The sequence below is a fragment of the Astyanax mexicanus genome, chromosome 23, assembly GCF_023375975.1.
Source record: "Astyanax mexicanus isolate ESR-SI-001 chromosome 23, AstMex3_surface, whole genome shotgun sequence".
Lineage (NCBI taxonomy): Eukaryota > Metazoa > Chordata > Actinopteri > Characiformes > Acestrorhamphidae > Astyanax > Astyanax mexicanus.
Genome location: NC_064430.1, coordinates 25,492,593 through 25,508,156, shown reverse-complemented (window position 1 = coordinate 25,508,156; position 15,564 = coordinate 25,492,593). Strand labels below are relative to the sequence as shown.

At 36.3% G+C, this 15,564-nt stretch overlaps 1 protein-coding gene across 2 annotated transcripts in view; it reads right to left on the bottom strand.

The window, feature by feature from the left end:
* cdh11 (cadherin 11, type 2, OB-cadherin (osteoblast)) overlaps positions 1-15,564 on the bottom strand; it is a 256,020-nt gene that overhangs the window by 89,251 nt on the left and 151,205 nt on the right. The window contains exon 2 of one of the 2 annotated variants that reach the window (XM_007259778.3): positions 9,315-9,390. The exons of the other annotated variant lie outside the window; for it this stretch is intronic. The gene's annotated coding sequence lies outside the window, so the exon portion shown is untranslated. The remainder of the gene's footprint in view (positions 1-9,314; positions 9,391-15,564) is intronic. 2 annotated transcript variants of the gene reach the window in all.

Sequence of the window (15,564 nt, the reverse complement as noted above, 5' to 3'; positions counted from 1 at the left end):
GTGTGAGGTGTGTATGTGTGTGTGTGTGTGTGTGTGTGTGTGTGAAAGAGAGAGAGAGAGAGAGAGAGAGAGAGCGAGTGAGCATCAAGAAACTCATTACTTGCTCCGCTCTCTTGCTTGAGATTCATCTGAAGAAGAGAAAAGATGAACAGCTGAAAGAAGAAAGAACAGACGAGTGGAAAAGTGGAGAGAGTGGCACTCGTTCATCAGCCTGCTGGAGCTGGCTACGAGCCAAAACAGGAAGTGGACGACATCACACGGGCGGGATTATACAGTACGTACAGTCAGATCTCCGGGAGATAAAAAGTTAGCTTTAAAAAGTGCACCGGTGTGGGATGGTGTTTCTGATATAATGTCCACACCTGGCATTAGGCAAGTTACCAATCGGTTCATACTTTTTCATCTTCTCCAGGGAGTCCTATTCTACTGTCCGTAACTTTTCTACAGGATATCGATACAACATCTTACCTCTACTGCCCAGCTCATGCTAACTCAACTCAATTTCCCAACTCAAATCAATCCAATTCAACTCCTACACTCTATACTTACTCAAGTTATCAAGAGTATAACAAAATAGTTTACACCACTTGATCACTGATCACCACTTCACCTCATCCCCAACTCAATCCAACTCAACCTCAATCCAACTCAACTTCCCAATTTATATTAACTCAAGTCAACTCCCCAACCCAACTCAATCTAACTCAACTTCTATGCTTATACTTACTCAAGTTAACTTCCCAACTCAAAGCCTCAATTTATACTAAGTTGGAGTATTTATTCAGTGTTTCTTGTGAATTAAGAATATGAAAAAAAGTACACTAGTGGATGATCACCACTTCAACCTCATTCCCAACTCGCCAACTCAAGCTAATTCAACTTCCCAACTGAACTCAATACAATTCAACTTCCTTTAGCTCATACTAACTCAACTCCCTAACTTAACCCAATCCAATTTAATTCAACTCCCCAACTTATATTATCTCAACTCAACTTCCCAACTCAAACTCATTCAACTTCCCAACTGAACTCAATCCAATTCAATTTCTTTGCTCATACTAACTCAAGTCAACCTCCCATCTTAACTTAATCCAGCTCAACTCAACTCCCCAATTAATGCTAACTCTGCTCAACTTCCCACCTCAACTCAACCAACTCATCTCCCATACACAACTCAATCCAACTCAACTCTTCATCTCATCCTAACTCAACTTTCCGACTCAAATAATCCCTAACTCAACTCAACTCCCCAATTTAACTCAATCCAGCTCAACACCTCAACTCATACTCACTCTTAACTTCCCAACTCAACTCTTCAACTTATAATAACTCAATGCTGGGTAACTTCATAAGCATCTACTCAGCCAATGTCTAGCACTATATTTAGCATGTTTTTGATAGGACATAGGTAAGTAAATAGGTAAGTAAACTGGCTGAAAGATCAGCGAGTATCTGTATCCACACACCCAATAAACTGCACCTGGATGGAAGGTGTTTCCAATAAAATGTCCAAACGAGCGTATCCGAGGAAGGCGCACATAATAATAAAGCTGGTGATTGTGATGTTAGAGCCTATAAACCTTTACTGCCCAGATAAATAGCTTTAATATAATTCTCCCAGGAGACGCAGGAGCTGCACTCAGGGCGGAGCGGCAGAGTGGGATGGGAGGAGAACGAACGAGTGAGAGAGAGGGATAGAGAGAGAGAGGAAGAAAGAAAGAGAGATATATATAGAGAGAGAAAGAAAGATAGAGAGAGAGAGAGAAAGAAAGTGGAGGTGGAAGAGTTCCCAGTGTTGATATTCCTGGCACCAGGTTCTCTCTCTCTCTCTCTCTCTCTCTCTCTGTCTCTCTTTCTCTCTCTCTCTCCCTCTCTCTCTCCCTCTCTCTCGAGGGTGATGTTTATGGATAAGCTGGTGAATATGTATTCCTCAGATTATGGCGTTCACCTCCGCTGCCGTTCGTCCTTTATTTCCCGGCGGAGAGGTCACCGCCTCCCCTCGGCTCACCGTCACCCGACTCGCGCCCCAAATTAAATCACTCCACTTTCGCCTCCTTGACTGTCATTTATTTTGAAGGAGAGGATGCAACCGCATCGTATTTCCTGCGACGGGGAAATCCGATACGCTTTCAACATGCATTTAGGCTCTGCGGGATCGGTGTTGGATTCACTACGATGTATATCAGATAAAAACAATGTAGCGCTAAGTGCCAAAAAAAAGAGGAAACAGGAAGAGAGGGAGTACTGTAAATATATATATACATATATATATATATATATATATATATATATATATTAAATAAATAATATATTGAATAAATAAATGAAACTAGTAATATTATACATCTATGCAGCAATGAGAAATCTTAACTTTTGTAACACCATAGTTACAAAAGTATTTTTGTATCATCCATAATAACGTTATAATCATTTAAAAAAAAAACAGTAAAATAAGTCTATTTTATATATATATATATATATATATATATATATATATATATATATATTTTTTTTTTTTTTGCTTTTTTATGTGAATCGTTTTTTCTTTGATTAATACAATTTCATACAAAAAAGAGTCTTTTTTAAATCTCATTTAAATTATAGTCAAAAGTTTGCAGAAACTATTACATTTATACAAAGTATAACTTCAATCCAACTCATAGTAACTTAAGTCAACTTCCCAACTCAAAAAGCTCCAATTTATAAAAATTGTTTTTTGTGAAATAAAAAAGCTAATAAAATGACTGCAAAGTGCCCAAAAATTAGCAAAAAAAGATAAATTAAGATGAGGAGAAAGGGAGTACTGCAAAATATGTACTTTTTAAATAAATCAAATATTTAAAAAATAAATAAAAATAGTAAGATTATCCGTCCATGCAGCATGAACATTTTAGTGACAAGAAATCTTACCATTTATTTAGTATTTGTTTTACTATTTACTATTACTCTTCAATGTTTTTTGTTAAAAATATATATATATATATATATATATATATATTGTTGCATATTTTTTTTATTAAACTGATTTCATACAAAACGCATTCTTTTACATTCTCATTTACATTATAGTCAAGTTTTGAGTTGTTATCTTGTGAGTGAGGTTGATTGAACACTGATCAGCATGTATTTTCCATACATGAGTAATGTTTGATCACACAGTGTCATATGTGTACCAGAATATACAATAGAAGGTATTATATTACCACCCACAGTGGACAGTGTAGTGCAGTGGGTGGTAATGATGGTGATTGGCTGCATCTGGCTCGGATTGTCCATGCCAAATCACAAGCAGCCACAATCAATGCAAGAGATCGTTTGGCATGTTTTAACACTTATAAGCGCTATATAAGCAGTATGTGAAAGATAATAACAGAAACAATACAACCTATGATATAATCTAGAGTAGCTTGTTGTAGCAATAAAGCCATTAACTATAAAATAATACAATTAATTCATTTAATAGAGACTCGGAAATCACTTTTAAACCCAGATAATGAATCTCCAAAAAATATATATATATATATATATATATATATATATATATATATATATATATATATATATATATATATATATATATATATATATTTATTTCTGGCAAGTATGCAACAGTTTGCAGTAAGAGGTTGGGCTGTGGTGGTGGGTGGGATGTGGTGGTTTGGGGGTATCTGTGGGGGTGTAGCATAGCTCATCAAATTATCTCAGTTCCACATATCTGACCCTAATTTTGCAAATCGTTAGCTTTTTTATTTGTCGAGATTTTCTCCACAACCGAACGGCAAATGATTCCCGCACCACTTGGCTGATCTCTAATAGGATTCCTCCAGCTGAATGTTTGATTGTGGCAATCTAGAGCTGGAGAACATGGACCAGGCTGTGTGAAGATTACAGTTTATTGGAAAAAAATATGGATTGATTAAAAAATATATATTAAAAAAAATTAAAAAGCAAACATTTTATTGCTTAGTTTTCTAATCATTGTAAAGTGTTCTTTTAAATTAGTAGGGTCAGTATTAAATAACATTTAACACTAAGGGCCCCTTTTTAGTGATCTATAGGTGAGCCTTTAATTGCACACTGCTTGGTTTCGCATGGTTTCGGGTCCTTGCTATCATAACGACGGGAAAAGTACACCATGTACAGCCCAAAACGTTTAAAGGGCATGCACTAATTCTCCTAATTAATCATTGGTGTGGTCCATTTTAGGCATAACGTAAAATATTAACCAATCAGAGTGCCACTTGCCATTCCCTCTAAGAGTCAGGTGATCTCTGACTTTGGCAGATTGCTATTTTAACGGTGCAGCTACCTGGATCTGCTTGTTCAGGCATTTTCATTCTGTTTATTGTTGATGTAGGTATACTGTACGTGTGTTAGGGATGCTTCTTTGGTGACGACTCACTGCCAAGATAGCAATGAACATCTGACTGTTAGCATCTATCTAAAGTCAGTGGGGCTCCTGTGTTTTCCATTGCTAAGATAGCAATACACCAAAAATTAACCTGACCATTTTTTACAATACCTTTCAGCAGTTCTAAATAAGCAAATATGAAGGATTACATATTTATTGGTATTACGTTTACAGAATTCTGCAATCAATATTCTTTACAGTAGGTTTACCCTTCATTTGACTATAGCGCCACCTTGTGGCGTAATGAAGCAGTGACTTTAGTAAGACAAATTTTGGGGTGATCTCTGTAGTGAGGGTATATATAAAATATTATTCCCCACCAATAAAAATGGAAAAATATTGATATTTAATGCAATGTATTGATAATATATCGCAAATGAACATGATATGAATTATATGACGATATATCGATATTCTATCTCACCCTTATTTAACTCTAACAGTGTTGATTAAACACTGGCAAATGTACTGTATTAAATACATAATAATACAATATCCTACATATAACTGAGTGTCTGATTGATTTATTCATAGGTAAGATAAGTGATAATAAAAAAAAACAGAGCATTCAGAGATAAAGCCCACTTTAATGATAATGAGATAAACAACAGCCTACAACTTCATGAAAGGTGCGAATCCAGTAATTAATGCAAAATGCCTGATTAGCATAATTAGCATACATGCTAGCGTGAGCTTAGAGTGAGCAGCAGGGTGCTAAACACAGGCAGTAAATCAATTGTGCACTATATACAGCACCAGTCAAAAGTTTGGACACATCTTCTCATTCAATATGTTTTTTTTTTTTTTTATTCAAGTAATTAACTCTTGATGAGTTCAGCACAGCTGTTAACTAAAAGTCTGAATTCCAGGGGACTCATAAAGCTGACTGAGAAAATACAATCTAATCTAAGCAAGATGAGCTAGTTTGAAGAATCTAAAATATAAAACATTTTGGTTTGTTTAACAATTTTTTTATTTACTAAATATTTCATATGTTTTTCTTCATAGTTTGTATGGCTTTAGTATTAATCCAGTCTACAATGCAGATCAAGGGTGTTAATGTAGGAGGAGCTTGAAGAATTGGCCCAGTATTTTGGATGTGCAATTTTATCGGATGTAGTTTCCTTTCTGCTCAATTTACTTAGATTGGATTTGGCTTAAAATATGTATTTATGTGGGATTTAACGTTTTGGTTTCACTTTTAATCTGCTAAAACTATTTCTAATTGCATACTTCACTCTAGTACTATTAAGTACATGATATATACTAGTATTAACACAGTTTTAATTTTTTTTTGAAGCCGATGTCCTAAAATTTAGGGATATAGTTAGAGCTACTGAGCTCTGAGTTTCCTCTTCTGAAGTCTCCGTTGCTCCACCAGCCGCACCAAACGCGTGACGTAGCCAGAAGTAGAACTCCCGCGAAAAGCGACGCGACACCCCAGTTTTAAGAATGAATATATTAGGCTTAGAGCATCGTTGCAGCACACTGGTACCATTAAACACATTTTTTTTGTTATCCCGTCTACACTCAGAAATGCTTCTGCTTTCAGTATAGACACAAAATAATATGGACTAACACTTTAAAAACAATTTCAAGGAGTTTCATCTCACTTTCTCTTTTGCATTGTTGCATTGTGGGATATTAATATTCATTACTACCATAAAGAGTGTATGTACAGTATGTGTCGTGGATATTTGAGTAGTATACCTTGAGAATATTCTACTATACTCTACTATATTCACTTGGGACACAACCTTAGAGTTTATGGATTCCACTGCTCTACCAAATAGTGGAATCCATAAGTGTATTAAATGCATTTTGGACACTTTTTGAAGTGGTTTAAGTGATCAGATTGGTATATGGGGTGCATCCAAATTGAGTACTAATTGTGTACTCTTTAGACTTATTAGTGTTTGAGTTTAAAGTATGTATTATAGATGAAAGAGTATACCGTATCTTATGGTACTCAATTGAGACACAGCCACAGTTCGGCCTTATCCTGAAATAGTCCCGATACTCAGACGTGGATAAGAGGTGACCAGGTGTAAAAGGGGTCTAACGCTTCAGTCTGAAGCCTCTGAAGGACGCTATGCTGGTGGCGTTTTGATCCATTTTCTCTTTAAAAGAGCGTTTGTTCTTTTTTTTGTGTGAAAAGATCATTTGGTTTTAAATGAAAGGGAGCTCAAGGACACGCTGAGTGAAGATTATAAAACGCTGTGAAACTGACGCCGCTGCTCTCTGATAGCAGAGGTGAATCACGATAAAAATATCATTAAATACCAACAAGCAGCAGCCTGGCTGATAAGCCATCTCTCGGCTAAACAGCGTGTTTAGATAAGAGCCGATAAAACTGCAGGATTTTACAAAGTGTTTGGAGATGAGAGTGGACTATGTGTCCAAATATTTCTTTACACCTCTTATAAAGAATTCAGAAAAGCAGCTTTTAGATACTTTGTAGTGGTAAACTGTACCCATTGCTGACACAGATGTGCAAATGCAAGACCTATACACTGAGTTTGAGAAAGCTGGTTGGGTATAAAGCCATCTTAGCATCTTAGCTTTGGTGAAGATCTTCTCAATGAATGCAATCAAATCCAAAATCAGGTAAAAAGCCTTTATAAAACTCTATAAAGGCTTCTGCACTCTGGAATGATGGTGCACCATCCAACGATTTTGAATGGAATAAGTTTGGGAGTTTGGGAGTTGGGGATGAGTTAAGGTGGTGATAATTATGAAACATCCTGACATCATATACCTAACCAATCGTTGCTGAATGCAATCAAATCCAGCAATGTGAGTCCACAATCAGGAAGAAAGCCTTTAAAAACAACCTTTTACCCAATGAGTAGAACAGTGAAACTGTGTACTCTGGAATGATGGAGCTCCATCCAATACTTTTGAATGGGATGAGTTGGGGTGGTGATACTTTTGCAACATCCTGAACCAATTGTTGCTGAATGCAATCAAATTCTCACAGCAATGCTGGCCTTCACTGTACAGTAGAGACAATTACTCCAACAAAATGCAGAAATAACTCTTTTTTTAATACTATTTTGTCCTGTATTATGTATCTGTGTCCAATGAAAAACATGCATCTCCAAACCAGCAACTTTACAGGACAGAGACAAATCCTTCTTAACTTTCAATGGAAGTCAATGTAAAAATAATTTATTTCAGTCCATTTTTGAAAAATTCTATTAGTCCATTCATCAAGAAACTGTGAGACAGTGTGAGGGACAGTGTGTTTGTTCAGATTGTGTGGAAAACTAAAAATTGATAAAAATGATCTACTGAGATACTGAGATACTGTTTTGTTTTGTTTGTTTTTTTTCCTTGGAGAGAAATGATGTAGTGATATAGCATCATCAGTTATGAACACAGGCAGATTGTACTCAGCAGATTTGTAGCTTCGTGGGCTAACTTTATGAAACTTGTTCAAGTTTCAGGATTCAATTAGCGTTAGCATTGTGGTGCTAAATGAAAAGTATAAAAAAAAGTCCCTTTGTTATAGTTTTGAAATAGTGTAGAACTTGTAATTATGGCTAAGCTGTGGATTCAGTAGCTACAGTAATGCGTAGCTTCTGATAAGCGTAAAATCACTTTTCTAATTAGCATTATTGAGATAAATGAAAGAATCGAAATAAAAAAAAACAACCAGACCCGGGCAGATAAGGCAAAAAAAAGCATGTATTGATAAGGACCTGCTATCTCTAAGCTTTGTCTCAACGCTGTCTCAGGAAAGTGTCTGACGTTTTTCACTCCTTCTTCTTTTCATCGCTTTGCGCATTTCTTTCTTTCTTTCTTTCTTACTTTATTTATTCACTTTCCTCCCAGCGCTCGCTCCAGTGCTTATCTTGATCAAAAGTAAAGCCCGGAGCTGCATGCTTCACAACATCCTCCAATGAATATCAAGTGACACGGACGCTCGGCCGATCCGCATCCAATCTGGTCGGAAAAACGAGAACGGCGAAGGAAAAAAAAAGGAAAAGCCTTTCCATTACAGTCGCCTTCTCTCCGTTTAAACAGCCATTACTCCACACACTGCTGGCCAGAGGTTGAAGCAGGGGGGTGCTGACATACACCCGCTGTCTCTTGCCAAATTAAAAGAGTCTCCGGCCTTCGTCTGTGAATACTAAACACTCTCTGATTCATCCGCTCCCACCGGGCCGCCATCGCTCGCCCGGGCAATGAGATCCACCAGCTGACAAGCCCTTGCGTGGGCAAAAAAAAAAGAGGAGAAAAAATCGATGGGGTTGAATCATCGATAAATAAGCCTTTGACTGGGTTTACTTACAAGTGTTAAAAGTCATAGGAAGGAGGATGCAGGCTAGGATGCTAATGCTAGCACAGAGAACAGAACAGCAGTTCTGTGGTGCAGGGATAAGAACTTGATGGGATAAAGTCTTTCCCAGCCAACAGAGAACGTTACTGGAGGAATGTTCAAGAGGAAGATTTTAGTTTAGCATAGTTTATCTATCCGTTTATCTAACTAATTAGTGCCCATTTCTCCAGTAGAAAGCTTATCCATTTAAAAATCATGTACTTTTTTATCTCTACAAAATATAGAGTAGAAAATTGGTCCGTTTCAACTTTCAGCTTTTAATTGCAACTTTTAAATCCAAGTCCTCTATTTGTTTACAGGAGTACAGTATGTTTGCATTTTGCTCTACTTGTTTGGTTAAAATTCCTTCTATACTGTTAGTTTAGCATGGACCGAGCCACTAAATAGCATGTTTGACAAAACTTTAATCCCAAATATTGCTGGCACAAAAAAAAAAAAAAATCACAAAATAAAAACTCAAACCCTAAAATAGAAATGATGTCAAAAATCATCGCCATGTTATCAAATCTGCAGCGAGAGACTCTGCATTAGAGATTAAAAAAGAGGGGCCACACTCACCTATTCATTTGGTAGACCCGCCCCCTTCTTCCAGATCAAGCGTCTCAGTTAGTCCACCTTCAGTTTCCGGTGCAGCCTAAAGAAGCAGAAGCAGAGAAGAATTTTAAAAATCATGTATTCTTTCTTGTCTAAACAATCTCTAAATCAGTTCATCTCAAACAATCTCCCATTTTGGATTAGTTAATCTCAACCAAACTCCCACTCTGAATCAGTTAATCTCAACCAAACTCCCACTGTGAATCAGTTCATCTCAAACAAACTCCCACTCTGGATTAGTTCACCTTAAACAAACTTTTATTTTTATTCAATTAATCTCAAACACATTCTTATTCTAAATCAGTTTATTTCAAACAATCCCTTCTGAATCAGTTGATCTGTAACAAACTCCCACTCTGAATCAGTTCATCTCAAACAAACTTTTACTCTGAATCAGTTAATCTCAAACAAACTCTTACTCTGAATGTGTTCGTCTCAATCTTCCACTCTGAATCAGTTCATCTCAAACAAACTTTTACTCTGAATCAGTTAATCTCAAACAAACTCTTACTCTGAATGTGTTCGTCTCAATCTTCCACTCTGAATCAGTTGATCTCAAACAAACTGTTTATCTGAATCAGTTGATCTCAAACAAACTGTTTCTCTGAATGTGTTCGTCTCAATCTTCTACTCTGAATCAGTTAATCTCAACCAAACTCTTACTCTAAATCAGTTCATCGCAACCAAACTCTTACTCTGAATGTGTTCGTCTCAATCTACTCTGAATCAGTTCATCTCAACCAAACTCTTACTCTGAATCACTTCATCTCAACCAAACTCTTACTCTGAATGTTTGTCTCAATCTTCCACTCTGAATCAGTTCATCTCAACCAAACTCTTACTCTGAATCAGTTCATCTCAAACAAACACCCAATCTCAAACAGTTTATCTCAAACAAACCTACACTGAATGATTTAATATGGTGTAAATTCTCCTTTAAGTATAAAGATGATTAATAATTTCATTTTGTTTGCAAATATTAATCATTTTTAAGTAAATACCTCTTTTATACCCTCAGTACTGAGGGGAGATCTCTAAAGGACGACTGTGGACACTCTCTATCTTCCCATGGTCACTGAGCTAATCGGCCACAGTTCGGCCTCATTCATCAAAACCAGGGACTATCTACCTCCTCAACACACACACACACACACACCACACACACACACACACACACAATCCCACCCTGGATGTGGAAATAGGTCTGTAGCTCCTGACTGTACGCCGGTTAATGACTAAATCCGTCATTTTCGCAGCTTTAAGGGTTTCTGTGCGTTCGGCCCACAACTCCATCAGCCCTGATTAGTTCTGCTGTTCTGGATCCGACCGTCCAATAACAGCCCAATCTCTCTCTCTCTCTCTCAATCTCTCTTTCTCTCTCTCTTTCTCTCTATTACACTATCATCTCTTGCTCACTTTCTCTCTACCAATCTCTCTCTCTCTCTCTACTATACAACCATCTCTCGCTCACTCATTCTCTTTCTCTCTCTCTATTACACAATCATCTTTCACTCACTTTCTCTCTTTCTGTCTGTCTCTTCTCTTTTGAATTTCTCTCTCACCTACTATTCATCCCTTTCTTCCTTGCTTTCTCTTTCTCTATACCAATCTCTCTCTCTGTCTCTCTCTCTGTCTCTCACTCTCTTTCTCTCTCTGTCTCTCTCTCTCTCTCTCTCTCGCTTCTATTACACTATCATCTCTTGCTCACTTTCTCGCTACCAATCTCTCTCTCTCTACTATACAACCATCTCTCGCTCACTCATTCTCTCTCTCTATTACACAATCATCTTTCACTCACTTTCTCTCTTTCTGTCTGTCTTTTCTCTTTTGAATTTCTCTCTCACCTACTATTCATCCCTTGCTTCCTTGCTTTGTCTGTTTCTCTATACCAATCTCTCTCTCTCTCTCTCGCTCACTCTCTCCATCGGTCATTGGCAAGTCACACACATCTGTCTGTATGAATCTGTATTAGGTGGCATCCGCCTGTATCATTCAGTTTTATTATGCATCAGTCTATATATATATATATATATATATATATATATATATATATATATATATATATATATATATTTATATAAACATTACTGTACATCTGTAACATCTGTATCTGTCTTCATCCATCCATATCAATGTATATTGCATCAGTCTGTATTCATCTGCATTTGTCTGTATCTTTCTGTATTCATCCATATTCATGTGTATTAGTCTGTATCTGTCTGTATCTGTCTGCATTTTTCTGTGTATGCTAGAATATATCTGTATTTGTCTTTATATATATCAGTCTATATCAGTCTGTATCTTTCTGTACATGTCTGTTCCTTTCAGTATTTGTCTGTAAACTATTTGTATTCATCATTATCCATCTGTACATGTTTGTTTCACTATGCATTTGTCTGTATCAGTCTATATCAGTCTGTTTTAGTCTGTAGTCATCTCTATTTAACTGTTTCAGTCTATATTTGTCTGTCTATATTCACCTATATCCTTCTATAATTGTCTGTGTCTATCCATATTAGCCTATATTAGTCTTTCATCATCTGTATTAGTCTATATCAGTCTGGTTTAGTCTGCAATAATTTGTATTTAATGGTTTCAGACTACGTCTGACTGTCTGTATCAGTCTATATTAGTCTGTTTGAGTCTGTGTTTAATGGTTTCAATCTACGTCTGGCTGTCTGTATCAGTTTCTATCAGCCTATATGCCTGTATCCATGCATATTTAACCTTAACCATCGATATAAGCCTGTAACCAGGTTGAAAACTGTATCAGTCAATATCAGTCTATAGCAGTTTGTTTCAGTCTGTTGCCATCCGTATTTAAGGGTTTCAGTCTACATCTGGCTGTCTGTATCAGTATCAGTCTCTATCAGTCTGTTTTAGTCTTTAATCATTTGTATTTAATGGTTTCAGTCTACGTCTGGCTGTCTGTATCAGTCTGTATCAGCCCCTATATGCCTGTATCCATCCATATTAATTCGTAACATCTATATTAGCCTGTATTGGAATGTTGACAACTTTATCAGTCTATGTATTACTCTCTGTATTACTCTATATCCTCTCATCTGTATCTATATTAGCATGTACTAGTCTGTTATCATCTGTATCAGTCTATATCAATCTGTTTTAGTCTGTAGTCATTTGTATTTAACTATTTCAGTCTACGTCTGACTGTCTGCATCAGCCTATATATGCCTGTATCCATCAATATTAATCTGTAACCATCTACATTAGCCTGTATTGAAATGTTGGCATCTGTATCAGTCTACATCAGTCTGTTTTAGTCTATATTCATCTGTATTCAACTATTTCAGTCCACATCTGGCTGTCTGTATCAGCCTTTATCAGTCTGTTTCCATTTGTATCATCTTGTATTCACCTATTTGTGCTCCTATCACATGTCTCCTTACTTGTCTGTTTCTGTCTGTATCAGTCTGTATCCATCTGTATCGGTCTGTTTGCATCTCTAACAGCCATTAAAAAAGACATTTCAGTGTTAATGAAAACTGGGTTTGAGCTTTCTGCTTGTGAATAATGCAGCTCTCGCTTTTTGTTCTTCACCTTTTGAAACGTGAGCAGAGAGACAGCACCAGTCAAATGATCTGTCATATCAGTCTCACCAACTCGACTCTCACTGTCTGACTGTTTATAGAAGTCATGACTAAATAGAGGTCATGACCCCGTCTCTTACCTTTCAAATCCCTCTGATTTGAAAGGTAAGAGACGGGGTCATGACCTCTATTTAGTCTGGATTAAAGTGTAAACAGACAGAAAAGACGGAATCAATACTGTACATAACCGCACAGCAAGGCAGCGGAGTTACTGACGGACTGTCTCATACACAGTGTATATACAAAAAACACAAGGTTAACTGTATCTGTGCTTTAATATTATATAACACTAAACTATAAATTAGGGGTAGGTGATATGGCCCTAAAATAATATCACAATATTACAGGGTGTTATTTACCGATTTTTTAAAATTAATTTAATAGAGTATAATTTTATACAGTGTACTACTGCCAAAAAATAAATAAAAAAAAACCAAAACAAGCACTAAACTGTACTATGATATACTATATTTTAAAGAGTTGTAACAATGCAATGCATAACTTATGAACTTATGAACTACAATAATTATCCTTATTTTTTGAAGAAATACATTGTAACTACCCATCTTAGTCTGGGTTTAAAATAATCATTATAAATAAGGCTGGCTCTTTAAATTAAGTGTCTATAATAACAACTGTGTAATTACACTTTAACAACCATGTAATAACAGTGTAATAACTACTGGTGAAATTACACCAAATTACAGCATCAACTTTGACTTCTGTTTAATAGAGTATATTGTGTGTTTAAAATAAAAATTATGTATACATTTATATTTATCCAACAGCTTTTTTGTGTGGTATGTAATTAGTACAGTATTTTGGGTACTTTAAACCGTAATTAAGATTTAATTCTAAGAAGATGGACTAAATACTCATGAGTATGTATAATTACATAACCTGAACAATTGTAATCAATCTGTAATATTGACTTCCATGTTCTGTACTTCACGAGTAGTTATTACACTGTTATTACATGATAGTTAATATGTAATTACACAGTTATTACAGACACAATCAATACTGTACCTAACACAGCAAAGCTGTGGAGTTAGTGGGGGACTGTCTCACTGTCTGTGTGGTATGTAATTGGTACAGTTTTTTGGGTACTTAAAATGGTAATTAAGATTTAATTCTAAGAAGATGGACTAAATGCTCATGAGTATGTATAATTACATAACCTGTACAATTGTGATCAATCTGAAATATTGACTTCTATGTTCTGTACTTTACGAGTAGTTATTACACTGTTATTACATGATAGTTAATGTGTAATTACACATTTATTGCTGATACTTATTAGAAATGAAACTACAAACTTCTAGTTTTAGTTCTAAAACTCAGACAGTTCATTCCTGGCTTTCCTATCCAAACACTCGCGCACTCTCTCTCTAGCTCTCGCTTCTGTCAAATCTCCATTCACACACTATGTATTACCAATTAGCTGAAAAGCAAGATCAATTTCCGTCCACTTTTCCTCCGTTTTTCCATCCCAAACTCGGAGCCATCGTTTGCGGAGCGCCGCCGGGCCGGTCATAAAGCGTTATTGTTTGGCTGGAAACACGTGCGATTAATTTTTCTTTTAAATGAAGTGTCCGGGCTGCTTTGGCAGTGGGGTTGAGATGGAGTCGCAGTATAAATGGTTTATGTCACGGCTTTAGTCAGGCTGCTTTCCCCCACAGCCCGGCGCAGTAATTGAAAAGCCACTCAGATGGAGGAGAGAGGAAAGAGAGAGCGGCCGGCTGCATACTGACCATTTTAGAGCCGGAGAACCAGGAGAACTGGCAACCCTGCCATCAAATTACCCCACAAGAGACACGTCCGGGGGGGGCGGCTAACCTGCCCTTTAACCCCCTGACCCCCGGAGTCAGAGTGGAGGTGTTTACTTAAAGCCTGGAACACATCAATCTCCACAAGCGTAAATTGTATGTGGGGGTTTATTCAGCAAAAACGCTTTTAAATCATCAATATATGTGATCAAGTGTTTAAGACCTCTTAGAATAAAAAACAGATTGTTACCTTTTGTTTATTATTGATTACAGTTTCATTATTGTTATTATTGTTTTCCCTTCTTGATTTCTTGATTTATTTTAGTTATCTAGGTTGAAGCACTTCTTATAACTTCAGTGTAAACGGGCGGGGCGTTTCTATTGGTTCTATTGGTCAATTTCTCATTAAATTTGGGCGCAATTTACAGAACAACTAACAGAATCAACGTGTGCCAAAAAGGAAAAAAAACATTGATATGCTAATTAACTCACTTTTTGTAACTGAATTTTTGAATTAATATCAGGCTGCTTTTTTCTAAACCTATTTCCTTATATATCCTTATATTTACTACAAACAATGTTTATATGCTAAAACATAATAATAGTCTGCGTCTAAAAAGAGGCCTTTTGTGAGGGCAAATTTAGGGGAAAAGAAAAAAAAACATTCTTAACTTTTTTGTAGAAGTCAATTAAAAAAGTATAAAGAGTTCTATTAGCTCATTCTTCATGAAATTTGGGCAAAAAATAAATAACAGCTGACACAAAAATAGCAGTTTGTAAATAGTTTGTAGATTCTGTGGATTTTTTTTTTGTGGGGGGGGGCAAAAACATTGT